At 43.2% G+C, this 16,855-nt stretch overlaps 1 protein-coding gene across 1 annotated transcript in view; it reads right to left on the bottom strand.

Moving 5' to 3' along the window:
• NSMCE2 (NSE2 SUMO ligase component of SMC5/6 complex) overlaps window positions 1-16,855 on the bottom strand; it is a 207,799-nt gene that overhangs the window by 121,901 nt on the left and 69,043 nt on the right. The window lies entirely within an intron of this gene.

Below are 16,855 nucleotides of genomic sequence, written 5' to 3'. Positions count from 1 at the left end.
AAAAGAAGAAAGCAGGATGCTGTAAGCTTGGACTCCACCTCAGACAACATAGATCTATGAAACTTGTAACAAGCCGTGTCACTCTCGAATTGGACTTATCAGCCACAAATCAATTCATCAGGCATCTGACTAGACCTCTTATGTGTACACCATGATCCAGAGGATCAACAGTGGCCTATATATAATTGGTGTACGAGCAGTTTGCTCTCCAGTAGCTGACTGCGGCTTACAAAGCACACAAATAAGGCTACCATTTTTCAGGCTAATATTTGTTTTATGCCTTTGCACAGAGAAAGATTTTATTTTTTTCAAGATGTGATGTCTTTTCCTGTCAAGTCTGATGGCAACTGGTTAACTCACATTTTAAATTATGGATGAAAATGTGACATTTTATCCCAAACTTGTACCTATTTTTGGTGCCTCTCATACATACAAGAGCTTGCTTTTTGCATATTATTGGATGATATTAAAGCCCAAGGCACAGATAGTTACAAACAAAGTTTACAGGTATTATTTATTAAAAAAAAAAAAAGTATGTTAAAGTAATGTATGATTTGTAACCTCCACACAACTTGATAGACACGTAGGGCCTATGAAAGACAAGAAGAAATGGAGATGACTCTTTTACGACTATTCTAATATAATAAAAGCCTTACCACTTCTGGCTGTGTGTCCATCTGTCCGTAATGCATGCGCGGCCCGGGGCCTTACTGACAGACAGACAGGCAGAGGCAGACTTGGGGACGGAGGTGGGCAGGGCCAAGCTGTGCTCCCTACTGCGGGGGGGGCGACCGGCCATGTGGGGGGTGTGGCTTTCGATGGCAGGGGGCACTTGGCACTCAGCTGCACGGTGCTGGCAAGGGGCGCACCATGCCCTGGAGCCATACCCAATGCCACATTGCCACAACTGGTGAGTGCGCCCCCCGCGCCATGGCCGTGCACACCCCACCACGTGTTCTGTGCCACCCCTGGGTCTGCTCCTCACACCACCTGACCGCAGCCAGCAGGCGTTCCCCTGCGCCGTAGCCACTCCCAGTGCCTTCCCTATGGGCACACCCCTCCCCGTGGGCCCTGCCACACACCCTGGGGCTGCTCCCCACACCATGTGGCCGCTCCCTGTGCCACACACCATGCCCCCATGCACCCTGTGCCATACCCCAGGGCCGCTTTCCGTGCCACGCCCTGCAGGCATGTGTCACCCCCTGTGTGCACCCTGTGCTACACCCCCAGACTGCTCCTCCTGCCACGCAGGTGTTGAGCACTCCCTGCGCCACATCCTGCGACTGTGCGCTACCCCACTCCCACGCAGCTGTGCACCACGCTCCCCTGCGTGTGGAGGGGGGCACAACCCAGAACGGCAGGGGAGCAGGGCATGACCCAGAGACGCAGTGGGAGGAGGGGGAGCAGGGCTGGAGCAGCAGGGGGAGGGCGTGAGGCCACACACTGTTCTTCATCCCTGCCCCCTGCCCCATCATTCATGACGGGCATTTTGCTAGTATACAATCTACAAATCAGGTGATGTAACTTGCCACTTTTAGGTACATGGCCACACAAGTGGAACCCAAAATTCAGTCAGGCATAGACACTTGTGCTCCTCAAAAGTTCAATCCCAAAAATTCACACATTGGTGGGGAGCTACCTAAAGGTAGCCAAGAGAACCCTAAGCAAAGGGACACGTCTGAACTTGCACCCATCTTTGGCCCTTATGCACCTGAGAAACAGCTGCTGAATAAGCTAGCAGTTAGAGAACTGGCCCAAGAAGCGGGAGAGCTGGTGTAGCAGTGTGGCAGCCTGCCACCTCAGGGAGCCTGGGGGCAGTCTCCAGGCAGGCAACGGTTATAGCCCAGTCAGAGGCAGTAAGAGGTAACTACAGGCTGCATAGGCAATGCAGGTAGCTGGGAAAGAATTAGCTGGCAAACACCAAAAAGGCACACAGGAAGGGGAGCCACAGGGAGAGACTTCCACTGAGAGCAGAGGGAAAGAGTTAGGCTCCTAGGGAGAGGAGCTAGAGACAAGCAGACAGCCAAGAGCTGAGAGCCAAGTGACTGAAAATCTGAGAGCCAAGAACTGAGAACTGGTGAGTCAGCACAGCGGTGCCTGAGGACCCTGCCTGGAGTCCCTTTCTCCTGGGAGTTGGGTAGAGACTGTGAGCGATATGGTTGGAGTAACCGAGAGAAGAAGGTGGTGCAGGCTGGCAGCAGCAGACCCAAACCCAGGCGCTCTCAGTGGTCTGGGAAAAGACCACGTGTTGTGTGTTTTCACGGTGATACATGCTTATGTTGACTGAATCCAGCCAGGAGCGAGCTTGCCCCTGGGGAGTACAGACAATAAACTGAAGCTGGGAAGCCAGTAAAGGACACAGATGACTGTGCAAGGAGCTAGTCAACCCTGAACCCGCTACACTTAGCTTTTAGTCCTCCTCAACTCAAGGGGTTTCAAACACATGTCTCCCACCTGCCAGGGGAGTGCCCTAACCACCAGATTATATACTAGACTGACCAGGATCACCCTCCATTGCTACGGTTGATGAAGGAAAGCAAGATTCATGGGGCCAGAACAAGTCTTACCATACAGTCCACTGGTTACAGCACCCAACTTAAAGGTGGAGAGCTGTGGATTTTGGCCCCTCCTTCCTGAATTGTTTATGCATTTTACTGTAAAAAGTCATTGGGTAAAAAACATAAATAGCCCAGGGAGCAGGCACCATAATTCAGGACTCTCCCAGGTGAGTGCCTGAAAACTGAACTAGAATGGGCGAAAGTGCCCCCACACAGCCTTGCCCACAGCTTCCTGATCAGGATTCTCTCTTGGGAGGTGGGAGACTTGATTAGAAACCACTCAGGCTAAGAAACCACCTTATGCTCCATCTATCCTTTATAAAAGCATTTTGTGAGAAGTGTGATCTTGTTGCTTTAACATAACACCAGCAGACTCTCCCTATGCCTGAAGAAGGGTGTTTGTGCCTAGAAGCTTGCAAAGAACATTTTTTCCCAACTATTTAGTTGGTCTAATAAAAGCTATCACATTTACCCAAAGAACCTTGTCTACCTATGTCCTTAGATCAACACAGATACAACCATTTTTTTTTTAGGCGTTCTCTGAGCACAGCTAGCAGATTAGATCCCTCAGGGGCCTCATCCACGTCTCCACCTACTTTCTGGATCCTGATGGGGCTTTGGTGGGAGCTAGGCACCTGGCTGCTCGGACTGGAGTAGTTCTGCACATGCACAGAAGACAGAACTGTAGGTGCCTAGGAAGTTTTCATGTCAACCATGGAGGACCCTGGTAAATTTAAGGTATTTACAAAGTTAAAGGGCTGCTGGACAGAGTTCTTCTAATCACAATTTTGGACTTTGATATATCTGTCCCTTCAACGTTTAGATGCAAGATAGGAGGAGCTGAGGACCATCAGAGTTGACAAAGCTCAGAAGTCTGCATGAAAACAAGTACAGAAGCAATGGGAAATCCAAAAGGATCACAAAATGAAACATTGAGGAATTCCTCATCTCCACACTGACAGCATTTTTCCCAAATTTCCCAAAGACAATAAAAGGCAAAGCCTCAAATTTAAAATGCACTCTTCTCATTTTTATTACAAATGCAGACTGTGGGTCCCTTACTGGCCCTGGTGACCACTTATTCATACTGGAAATAACAATGAGGTCAATGGGGCCATATAGTAAGAACTGAGACCAGTTTCTGACTAACTACAACATTCCCAGCATGAAGGTTTTCATTCCTAGGAATCTGAAATGATCTTTGACCAGAAACTCCCTTTAATGACTTTACTGACTTTGTTACCCTACATGACCTCAAACAGACTTGTCTCCTTCTTAAAAGTGTACCTTACACAGCCCTATAGTATTGGCTATTGGCAATGTCTATGTGAAGACAGAGAAAATGTCAGCCCTCAAGGTAGAAGAAACACACAGGATACTTCTCAGATGTTGCCACCAAGAGGAACTACCTAGAAAAAGGACAAGGAATAGGTGAATGGGCTTTCTCCTCTCTCCCTTACCAAATGGCAACATGCGACTGGTAGCACGGTGAAAAAGGGAAGCAAGTTGTACTACTTAAGTGCGATATAGCCATTTACACTTTCATAAACACAACCAGAGGGATGAGTGGTATTTCATTCTCAGAGAGTGAATCAGAGAATCAGAGAAAATTAGAACTGGAAGGGGCCTCAGAAGGTCATCTAGTCCAACCCCCTGCTCAAAGCAGGACCATCTCCAACTACATCTTCCCAGCCAGGGCTTTGTCTAGCCAGGCCTTAAAAACCTCCAAGGATAGAGAGTCCACCACTCTCTTATCTTATGTCTCTCTGGGCATTCACCTCTCTGGGTGCGTTATACCCTCCTAGTGAGAAAATTTTTCCTAATATCTAACCTAAGCTTCTTGTGCTGCAACTTGAGACGATTACGCCTTGTTCTGTCATCTGCCACCACTGAGAACAGTCCAGCTCCATCCTTTTTGGACCCCACTTCAGCCAGTTGAAGGCTGCTAGCAAATCCCACCCACCCCAGTCTTCTCTTCTCCAGACTAAATAAGCCCATTTCCAGTTCCCTCAGCCTCTGCTCAGAACCACATTCACTGCACTCCACTGGACTCTCTTCAATTTGTCCACATCCTTTCTGTAGTGGAGGGCCCAAAACTGGACACAGTACTCCAGTGTAGCTTCACCAGTGCCAAATAGAGGGAAGACTCACTGCCCTGTATCTGCTGGCAATGCTCCTACTAATGCTGCCCAGTATGCCATTAGCCTTTTTCACAACAAGTGCAGACTTTTGGCACATATTCAGTTTATTGTCCTCTGTAACCCTCAGGTCCTTTTCTGCAGAGTTGCTGCCTCACCAGTTGGTCCCCAGCCTGTACCAGTGAATGGGATTTTTGTGTCCTAAGTGCAGGACTTTGCATTTGTCCTTATTGAACCTCCTGAGATTTCTTTTGGTCCAGTCCTTTTGTTGAGGTCTCTCTGAATCCTAGCACTACCCTCTGCATGTCAACTACTCCCCTCAACTTGGTGTCATCTGCAAATTTGGTGAGGGTGTACTCCACCCCTTCTTCCAGGTCACTGATGAATGCTGTGCAATGCTTCCATTGAACCATATATCTTCACACCACCTCAACACAAGAGCCATTGTACAATCTAGCCCTATGCAAGTAAGTAAAATGTTATAGTTACATCTTGCTCTTTATACTTTTAGTATTCCCTCTGTGAACAGGTTGCCATGCAATATTTACATTCAACCCGAAATCGTTTCACAGTTATTTACACTCAAATGAAACTAGCAGACACCTCACAGCTAACCACTATCACTACCCTGAATACTCCTCATATGTCAGCTTGACATTTCACACTATTATCTGCCTACATTCAGGACTGCTTGCTTTTGTTTTTGTCTTCTGCCACGTAGTGAAGTCCAACGGCATACTAATATTGCGCATCCACTTTATCTTGGCATTACCCCGCGCCTATCCCCAGCAGCCCACACTCTTCCTGCATCCTCTTCTCCATATGGCCTCTGTTTCACTAGAGATAACAACTCTGTCCACAAGAGCTATGCTATCTACACCACTGGCTTCCAAGTTTATGGCATCCTCTTATGACTAGGCATGACAAAAGTCAACTTGCTAAATAAAAACCATGCACAGCACACAAATGTACCCAATAATATATCAAAAGGTTCCATTCATGAGCAAGTTATGGATCATGACCACTCAGACAACGACTAATAGGTGGAATCAGTCATTCCACAGCTCATGCAAGACAGAGAATGAGAGGTGCTGACTACTCAGCAGGAGACCAGAATCAGCAAGTTAAAAAAATAATAATAATAATCCACAAGCAAAGGAAGACTCTTGCAGGAGCACTCACACAGACGCAGTAATTATAACTTCCACTTCAGGAGCTGGTGTGTTGAAACAGAATTGCAGATAGCATTGTGATTTGTGCTTCAGAAAGGCCTGCATCAATTCCATGCTCAAGCTAGAAAGGAGTGTGGAAATTGGAATGATATGGTTCCCAATCAGGGTTGAGGCTCACTAAATCCTGTTGAGATAATTAGCAGTCTCTCAAATTAATGTAATTACTGCTTTAGTTTAGTTACTTCCTTTACCACAAAATTAAGTTTAACATGCTGTTTAAAATGTGTATGTCTTTGTACATGCTATTTAATGTACTGACTGTGCTCAAGTTTTCTGCCTTCTCGCTTGATCTGCTAAAGTCGTCAGCATCTCTTTGGGGGTGTATTTTGGGAACAAGGACTGGACCCACAAAGGCAAGGAAAGGGAAGTTATGGTAGAACTAAAAATGCTGGTGGAATAAAGAAGTGCTGAACACAAAGAAAAAGGAGGTGTTTCAGGAATGGCAAAAATGGTAAAAGAGAAAAGTCACTGCAAACCTCAAAATGACACAAGGGAAGAATGCATGCTATATTAAAGACAGCAGGAAAAAGAATATTAAAAAAAAGAGAGGAAAGGAAGCTGTAAGCAGGATGTGGAAAACACAGCATTGGTAAGAGATAAAGATGCAACCACCCTGATTAAAACAAAAGACATCAAGAAACAATAGAAAAAATATTTTGAAGAACTGTTAACCTTTGAAAGTGAAATCCATGGTTTATTTTTCAAAGAAAAATATGGAAGGACCAGAATCATAAACAAGGAAATAAGTGAGTACAGTTGTAGCAAATATATAATCTGATAAAGTATATGACCCAGCAGAAATTATACTGAGATGGTTAAAATCAATGAGAGCTGAAGAGATTGGCAATTGTTGAAGATAGTTAGGTAAGAAGACAGAATCCCAAGAGGCTGAAATAAAGAAGCAGGTTAGAAACCGTTGATAGGGAAAATTGTGACATGCTACAGCTACAGAAAGTAAAAGGTAATAAAGCTGGTAGATCTTATGATGAAAATCTTTAAATAGTAATTAAGAATACAGACATTTAAATGCAGTCCTTTGAGGAATATAAGTTAAGTAAACCACAGGTACAGCATTCCTGATGAGACGGATGCAAAAGTTCCTAGAGGGGAAAATGACCCTGGGGTACAGATTTGCAGAAGATATTCAATAGAGCTCTCCGCAAGGTAGTCTTGGCACTTGCTTTTTTGTTGTTTTTTTAAAAAACCTTATGAGGATTGTCAAGTATCCAGGTTGTAGCATTACTGGTCTAGAAAAAAAGGCAATCAGGACTCATAGTAGAGATGATATCTTTTATTAAACCAACAAAATTTTTGCAAAAAAAAATGTCTTTAATTGTAAGCTTTCGGGCACAAACACCGTTCATCAGGGATTGGAAAAAAGATTGTAAATGTTCTCCTGGGTAGAAATGGAAGTTCATATTTCATAGAATTTCACAGAGGAGTCAATAGATGGAAAACTCCTCTGGGCAATCGTTCACTGCTGGCAAGAAGCCTCACCTCTTGTGAGGATCTGTGATGATGCAAATTACCTTGAAACAAAGGCAGGAGCAGGATCTCAGGTTTCAGATGGTCACAGTTGCTTCCTGCTTGGGAAAATATGACGGTTTCATTAAAAAAAAGAAGCTAAAACATGGAAGATATCGAATTTTAGGCAATTTTTACATTTCTTTACCTTTGTTTCAAGGTAATTTGCATCATCACAGATCTGCACAGGAAGTGAGAGGCTCCATACCAGCTGTGAACTGACTGCCCAGAGGAGTTTTTCATCTATTGACTCCTCTGTGAAATGCTATGAAATATGAACTTCCGTTTTTACCCAGGAGAACTTTTACAATCTTTTCTTCATTGCCTGATAAAGGGTGTTTGTGCCCGAAAGCTAGTAATTAAAGACTTTTTTTGCAAAAATCTTGTTGGTCTAACAAAAGACATCATCTCTACTATGAGTCCTGATTGCCTTATGAAGATTGTAGCAGCCATTTACGGGGTGAGATCAAAAAGCACGTGGAATGATGTTTAACATCAAGGTTTAGATAAACCAAGGTTTAATGTTAAGACTCCTCCCTACTTAATATAACAAAAGATGCACGGAGAAAGGATCCTTTAGTGTGGTGGTTCTCAACCTTTATAGACTTGAAACACTCTTCAGAAAATGCAAGCTCTTACCTTTGACTCATTTTGGCTACAGAAAAATAATATTGAAATGTTGCTGTTGCTAAGAACTCAAAGACGACAACAGGTCAAAATGTTTTTAACACTATAGATTCCTATTTGAAAACTTGAGGATTATCTTGTGAATCATGTCTGCCACCTAACAATGCTAACACTACATAGCACTGTGACACCTTTCAAAGGATTTCAAGGCACCCCAAAGGAGCCGTAGCACCCTGCTTGAGAACCACTGCTTTAGAGGCTTACCAAAAGGGATTTACTATATGCAGATGACCTATTTATGATAACATATATACAAGAGAAGTTGCAGAAATGGAAGCAGGCTAAATTAGAAAAGGTGGCCCAAAAAAATTTGGAAAATAGATGTAATAATTTCCAGCTACAAAGGTGGATGAGACATGAAAGACAGGAAAATGCCCTAGGCAGGTACAGACATTCAAGTCTTGGGGATCTAGGCAACTGTGAAGCTGGAAAGAGAGGGCTACAATGGAATTTTTATGTTTACTCCCTTCTAGGTACTGTAAGTGATAAAAAAAAGTCAGGGTAGCCAAAAATAAAAGTATAATTGATAGGAATGAGGCTGGTACAATTATACAGAGTAGAAAGTTGGACGCTGAAAAGGAAGGGTAAAAGGACACTCAAGCAAACTGAGACAAGGATGCTAAGATGGATATTGGGTGTTTCACCGAGAGACAGAGACAAAAAAGAAATTGGGCGTAAGAAACATTATTTAGAAAGCTAAGGAGACCAGATGGAGATGGCTAGGAAAACCCACCCTCTGAAGTGAAGAAGGAACTATAATGAGAAGAGAGTATGGAGGTAAAAGCTAAAGGAAAAAGGAAATGGACAACTTGAAGGCAGGATGTAGTCAGGAAAGACATTAACAAACTGAGGATAAGAACAGGAAATACCACTGATTAGCATGAGTAAAGAAAGATCTGAGCCAATGACCCCACAATTGAGTGGAACTACAGACTGAAACAAGAGAGAGAACTGCCATATTTACTCAAATCTAAGATGAGATCCTCCCCCCCACCTTCCAGCATGGAGGGGAAGTCCCTTGTCTTAGATTTGCATACGAAGTGCGAAGGGGGGCAGGCAGCTGCTGCGGCTCTGAGCCCAGGTCAGACCTACAGTAGCTGCCTCTCCCCCTTACTCCCCACTTCCCCTCTGCACTTCTGCCCCCCACATCTGTCCCCTTCCCCCCACCACTTACTGTCAGGTACAGCTTGGTTCCAACCTGGGCTGGGTTCCCCCGCAGGGACAGAGCGCACGAAAACAACACTGCTGCATGGCCCAGCAAGGACTGAGCTTCCACGTACTGTGCTCCAGGACGGAAAAGAGCCAGAGCAGTGTCAGACAGTAAAAGGGGGTGAGTAGCAGAAGCCATGGGGAGCTGGGGTGCTGGTGGCAGGAGGAAGGAGAGGCAGAAAGGCTGCAGGGGGAACAAGGGGGGAGCAGAGAGCAAGGGGGCTACCTGACCCCCCCACACACCTTCTCCCCCTATCCACTATTTTCCCTGCTGTAGCAGTGGGAAGGGGATGAATTCAAGCCAATAATTAGATTCTATACCTGGAAAACTGATACCAAGTTCATACATTTTCCATATTTAGAATCTAATTATATGGGGCACATCTTAAATACAGGGACAACATAGGTTTGAATAAATATGTTAGCTCCACATATAGACTTAATGCTGAGCATTGCAGCAACAAGCTTTCAGGTACCATCTTCAGCATCCGAGGCCAGATCTAAAGGAGGACTTGCAGCCTCCAAATCAAGTAGAATTCATTTTTTTAAGGATGATGGATGATATGGTAGTAATGCTGGGGGTACTACCCTCCTTTATTAAATAAAGCCTATTAGCAGTTACAGACTTCACCCAGGAAGCAGTGGGCATTTATGCATTTTACATTAAACAGTTACTGGGTGATAACAGAGACAAATTTAGGAGCAGGTGGCAGAACTCAGAACTCCCCACTTCTTAGGTAAGTGCCCTAACCAGTACAAGGACCTTGCAAACCTTCTGGATTGTTCTCCTTTTGGCCCCATCAATTTTATATTCCTTTTTGCACAATAGAGAGCCCCAACAAGCTTAGATTAGAGCCTGGTTGTTAAGGCACCTGCCTGGGAAGAAAGATGTGGGTTATGCCTCTTAGGAGATCTAGGACCCAGATTTCCCACTTCCTGGGTAAAGACTCTCATCACTAGGCTATTAATGCACCAGCACAGATCCTGCTCCAGGCATGCTTTGTGTGTACAAGTGTACATGTGCTCTGAGCCCACCTACTAGATCTGATCATTCAAGGAACTTTGATGCTGCTCTACTGAGTCCCTAGATCCCAGTGAAACTCAAGCAAGAGTTAGGCTACGGAGTACCAGGCCACTGAGACCAGTACAACTCTGTGCATATGGAGAATACAGAACTGAAGGTATCTAATGGAGACACTTAGCAAGGTTAGGTGCTTCTAGGTACAGCTGGCAGCTAAGCAGGGTCACAATTTTAGAGTCAGGCACCTAATGGCTGCTTACGTCCTGTTTTAGGCATCAGAGCTTTTCTTTGGACCTGGTCCAAAAGCCTACCATAAACGTATCTGAAGAAGGCCAGGAGCCAAAGAATGGGAATCCACAGACGCCCGTGGTCTCAGCAAGAGCTGCACCAGCAGGAAAGACAGAGGAGAACTGTTCCTAAAAGACAGATGCCTAACTGACTGATTGAGATTTCTTAGCTCTTTACCCTCTCTTAGACCTAGGTACCTTACCAGATCACCCCTTTCTCACTTAACTAGAAAAAAAGATCTCTACCCATTTTACCCAATAGCCCACCACTTAGGGCAGTCCCCTGTAAAATGGGAAATCCATTTTAAAAAGCCTACTCTGAGAAGTGAGTAAATAAATTGGACAAGGACTTAAAATCCTCTCCCTTCCATCCCATGCAAGTACCCTAACCACCAGGTTCCTGATTATTTTGGGAGGTCTCTTTCTCTCAAGTTCTCTTCTAGGACTCCCTCCCCTTTTAGGGGGAGAGCTGCTCCGCGTGGTGTAAATGGTCATTAAAAGTTCACCAGAACGATGTCCTGAACCAGACTGCCCCACCTTCCACACGAGGTAGCTAATTGGCCTGCTGCAGAGAGTCTCTTCCTCTCCCCCTCATGCTGTGTTTTCTAAATCATGTATGTAAGCTTTGAAGATCCCATTCTCAATATTTTTAAGTACAAATATTTATAAGTGCACAAGCTGCATTTATACGAGAAGCTCAGCTATAAATAACTGAAGTGCTTCTGTGAGACAGAGTAGTTGAACTTTCTAGTAGTGAAGAGCAGGGCTGGACTTTTGTTTTGCTTTTACAGACCCTTGAGTGTCATATTTTGGTTTTGCAAGTACAAAAACCACAGTCATTCATGGTTTGTTTTTATTCAAGGCTATAGGATACACTGAAAAGCCCCAAAATTCTCCACAGATATTAGACTAAAAAAGCACTGGGCTGCCAAGATTATTTATGAACATTTCATGACTTCTGTGCTTCAGAGACCATGATACAGAAGACAACTCTCTGTCCTAAAGAGCTCGCAATGCAACCAATGAACCAGAGAGAAAAGCAAGGATGCAACATAAACCAGGTAGTAGGAATAACATGAATTACAGAACTGAGATAACTAGGCATTTCAAACCTAAGTGCAGCATGGCAGATGACATTTGTGCAAACATGATATGGGAACTGGTGAGTCAAGACAACAGTGATAAAAAAAAAAAGGCCAAAGGCTAGTTCAGAGAATAAGTTTAAGAAGAAGTAGATACAATAAAATTATTCAAGAAAAATTGTAAGGGCAAGTCTTCACAGGAAAGTTATACTGTTATGAGCTAAGGTGTAAATTTAAACAAATACAATTAGACAGGTATAACCCCTGTCTGGATTATTATTCCAGTATAAATTCTGCCTTTTCAGTGTATGTTATGCTTCTTAGAACAACAGATAAGATGAAAAAAACTCATCCATACTAGAGTTAGTCTGGTCATTTGCAACTGAGAGCCTATACTTTTAACTGTGTTAGGGTAACTCATAACATTTTTGCACGGGGCAAGATCTTAGATTCAATGTGGGAATTAACTACAGTCTAAGAACAGAAGAGGGCAAGCAAAACTTAAGTCTATGAATAGGTAAATGTCAGTGCAGCTGTCAGCAGCAGCACTTCTGAAACATTACTGCGATCCTGATGCTAAATGACAAAAAACGGGGTGATACAGAACAGCAGCAGGCACTGTTATTCCCAGAGTACAATGACTGTCTGCAAAATCAGAACACAAAAATTAGTTTCTGCAGAAACACCTGTGGCTCATCTCCCTTCTAAATCACTCGATACATTTTGTGATACAGTACCGTGTTAATCTTCACCAATTAGAAGATTTTCCCCATAGCACAGGCTGTGTTGACACAATACAAGACACAAACATACCCCTGGAACAAAAGGTTGAAGTCCTGTACAATATTTCATTTCCATAGAGATTTGAACCCTGAAATATGTCATAATAAAACAAAGAAGTGACTCAGTTCAGTATACACAACTCAGATCTTCTAGAACGTATTAGTCATTCAATAAAAACAATGCTCTGAGGATTTACTGAAAATACTTTACAGAAGGAAAATAAAAATCAAATTTACCTAACAGAAGGGATGTGGTGGAAAGTACACACAGTACTTTACTTTGTATTTCATCTCTGTTCTTCCAGCCCTGAACTCAGTTACCAACACTGATGAATCCTCATTCTTCCAAGACACCCCAAAACATTCATTCTGATAAAAGTGGCTTTTATGGGAAAGCTCCGATAATGCTATCAATTCTGTTAACACAGACAGACCCTATCCCCTCATCCCTAGCCCTATATAGGGTCCACATTAGTAGATCCAATTACAGTCTAAATAAATCAATCCTTGCTAAAATAATAGCAAAGATTAGTGACAGTGGGAGCAACTGTGGGGAAGATAAATGAAGGGGCTGCATTTTTCTAATTTTCTGAGGTGGGAGTCTTCGTTTCAACATTTACAAATAATGTGCATTGGACTTCGACATTATGCCTGCCTCAAAAGATTGCATGATGAGCCCATTTTATAAAAGTAAATACAGGAAATATAAAAATGTACACCTCCTAACTTGAACTTACTAAGATTCCAAAATCACTGCAACATTGGGTGGGTCCAACATGCATTAATGCACCTTTGTTACTGCGCATTAAGTTTAGTACTTCTAATACAAGGTACTACATAAATGCACAGTAGCAAAGGCTCGTGGTCTTTTTGTGAAGTTTAATGAGCAGTAGACGAATTCTCCTGTGCATCAGCATGGTTTTTGCCAGAACACACTAATGTGCAGTGAATTAGTCTACTGCACATTAAGTGTCTCATGTAGATGCACCCATTGTGGCAGAGCACTGCCATTGTGATCATCTTTAGTCTGATGACCACTTATCTATCATAGGCTGAAATCTGTCATAGGCTGAAATCTGGCATGGGAGCAATTTGTGCAGATTTTTAAAAGTATTTCTAAGTTATAATAACAAAAAAGAGACATTTACCCTTTTAAAAACTAAGTATTCCTTAACTGCCCAGAACAAGTGGTTTCTAAAAATGAAATGCATCACTCATGTCTAAGCCACTAATTGATACTGAAATACAAAATAAAGATAATTAATAATTTTTCACAATAGCATTTTCTTTTAAAATATTACAGAGATGGAGTTCATTGTACAAATATGCTTTTTAAAATTATTTTCCTTTGTTGTTTTTTTAAATTCTGGATACTAAAATACACTCCAGATAAAAGGTCATAAAAAACTAATTCCTAAAGAGTCATTTGCATTCCATATTGGTGAAACTATGGACTATCATACATTGACACTGCAGGGGTATATATTTAATCTGCTTCAGTGTGTATAGCCACTGTTGTGTTTAGGGCCCCTCCACATGTGCAGGTAAAAGAATGATGGAATCTAATACATGATCACACCTCCCGCCATGCCACACATGCAAGGTAGGAGGTGCGATTGTGGGATCCAGCATCCTCAACTTCAGGACTCTGAGTCCTGTCAGCTGCGGGGTGCTGCCAGGAGCCAGAGTTGACAGCTGCTGGAGCTAACAGTCCCTTAGTTACAAGACTCCTGGCCCCGGCTGGGCGTGGTATGCCCCAGCTGCTGGGAGACCCTGCTACACATGCAAATTAAAGCTCGACAGCAACCAACTATAAAGTCAGTACACATTTTCAAGGTGTAACTTTATAGCTAGATGGAGCTTTTTATGGCATGACAGATACTTTGCACGTGTAGCTGATCTCAAGGTAATTGCAAAATTAACTGGCTAATTGCATGATACCCATAAAGTGTAGAGGGGACCCTAGTGTCACAGGCTTGCTTGGTATTTAATAACCTGATTATTCTTCCTTTTTCAAATCACCATTACTAAGAAGTCTGGAATCAGGAACCTAGCTGACTGTAAATGATGCGGCTGTAGGTGGTTTGACAGCTCTGTGCCATCAAATATATTTGATTTTATGCCTAATTCCAGCCCTACTGAATTTCTGCTCCAACGATTTTAGAATACCAGTGTTAAACTTTAAGATTCCGAACATTTTCTAAGGGGCCCAATTGTGTTTGTAATTCCTTTCCCTGGTGTGCTGCAGCCCAGATGTGTTAAGTTTCTGAACACATTATAAAGCCTTCCTTTATTTTCAGCAGTCATTTTGAAAGGAGGCGAGTTGCAGGATGAGAAGCCCCCCAAGTCCCTTCTATCTGATGTATATCTTTAATGTTGGTTTCAGGGTAATTTGTACCGATTGTTCATGTTACAATAAGACCTTGATGCTTGAGCAGGTTAAGTACCAATCTTGTGAAGATGAAGCGTTGCAGGATTGCTGAGGCACTCTAGCTGCTGGTTGCAGGTTTTATTTCAAAGGGCCAGTTTGTCTGATCAGATGAGTTCCAGCTAGTGGAGAAGTATCACCTTTGAAGTAAAAGTCATAGCAAACAGCTTCCCTGCTCATCCTTAATTTGGCAACCCACTGATAATTCAATACCCTGCAAAATATCCATATAGGGATCATGCAGTTACTACTGTATAACTACACATTTTTGCTCTAACCATAGAAAACTGATAGATGGAACCCAAAACTGCCCATAAGCCTGAAACCTGGTGATAGCAGCCTGTTTGGCTGATGGGGAGCAGACATATACAAGCATCAATAATTGGGACAATTCTATGAAAATGTCACTGATGATCTAGGCTCACAGGAAACTACCCCGCCATGAGGATCTACATTTTTCTGTCAGATTTTTGTCTTCTGATAGCGTTCATGTGTCACTATTAATGGAAAAACCATTTCCACTATACTTCCATCCCTTGAAGTCCAGTCCTTTCCCCACCACCCTATGACTACCTTCAATTAAGCTGCAAATAATCCTTAAAAAAAATACTGTACTTACTCATAAGCCACATGTCCCTTTCCCTAAAAATCTGCCTTCCAAAATTGGGGTTGTGTCTTAACTAGGGAAGCTGATTTTATACCAAAAGCCAAAATATGGAGATGCTGCAATACAGCTACTGTTTCTTTTCCTTCTCTTCATGGCAGCAGCTAAATGGACAGAACAGCATACAGAGGAGACAGATCTTGGGTGGGGGGGGTGTCCAGTGGCACAGTCGCACTTTGATTCCTGCTCCATGGAAAGTTTAAAACTAACTGCCCAGAAGCAGAAGTGGCATTTCTATTCCAGCACAGCTGAGGGAGTCAATTTACTTCATAGCTCATTATAATCTCCCTGATTCCTACTAACCCCTCTTCACTCCACATGCATTAGTGTAATAGTAAGAGCTTTCCTAATATCAAAAGTTTTGCATGCTGATTCCATAGGAGGCCAGTGAAGTGGGCCTCCTGCTCTGTGAGCCACGAACCTAGATAGTAGAATGTCGTGATACGGTGGAATGTAGTAAACACCAGGTGCACTGGATCATGACTCATCCCCATTTTCCTAGCTTGTGATAATGTTGTTTACTTCAGACTACATAAGCTGTATATTCTTGGGTTGCTACGGGTTCCTCCACTCTGGCAAGAGTCCTGACTTGCACAGAGCCCCAGCGCAGGCTATCGCATCCCCAGGATCAGGACACTCCAGGGCCAGGGGAACCATGTGGGGTAGCGGCTGCTGCTTAAGGCCGATGTGAGGCGACTGTCCTCTCTGCTCTGTTCTATCATCTGCTTCTGTGAGTATCCTTAAATAAAGCTTTGCAAGGGTGAAAACGACCATGAGTACGTCCTTTGTTCAAGAGCGGGGAATCTGCTGAACCCAATAGTTCCATTTAAGACAATTAGCAACCCTGTAACCTTTTCAATGGTCTTATTTCTCTAATCAAACTATCCTTCCTTCAGCAATTTTACTGACCCTGTTAACTACTCCTGGTCTTCCCTTCTATTTCACAACCCTACAAGCTATTTTTTGCTCTTTTCAAAATCCTAGATCCACTCATGTAGTCATGAAGTCCAGTTTTCAGCAACCAACACCCAAGAGTTGCAGACAATTCATCTGTCAAAGGCTTAAAACTGTAGCTTTTGCCTGAACAGGAAAGGGAAGGTGATTGAATTAAAAATTAGGCTTGGTCCCTGTTCTACACACATAATTCTGGAACAATATTTTATTCCTCATTCTGCTTTCCCAAAAATAAAGGTGCATGATCTTATTTGGGGGTATGTGGCACACAGTATGTTAGTACATAAAA

This window comes from Crocodylus siamensis, chromosome 3 (genome assembly GCF_052110815.1).
Source record: "Crocodylus siamensis isolate JL-2025a chromosome 3, ASM5211081v1, whole genome shotgun sequence".
In the NCBI taxonomy this organism is placed as follows: Eukaryota; Metazoa; Chordata; order Crocodylia; family Crocodylidae; genus Crocodylus; species Crocodylus siamensis.
The sequence above is the reverse complement of the archived record's forward strand: the minus strand, read 5'-3'. Positions and strand labels throughout refer to the sequence as shown.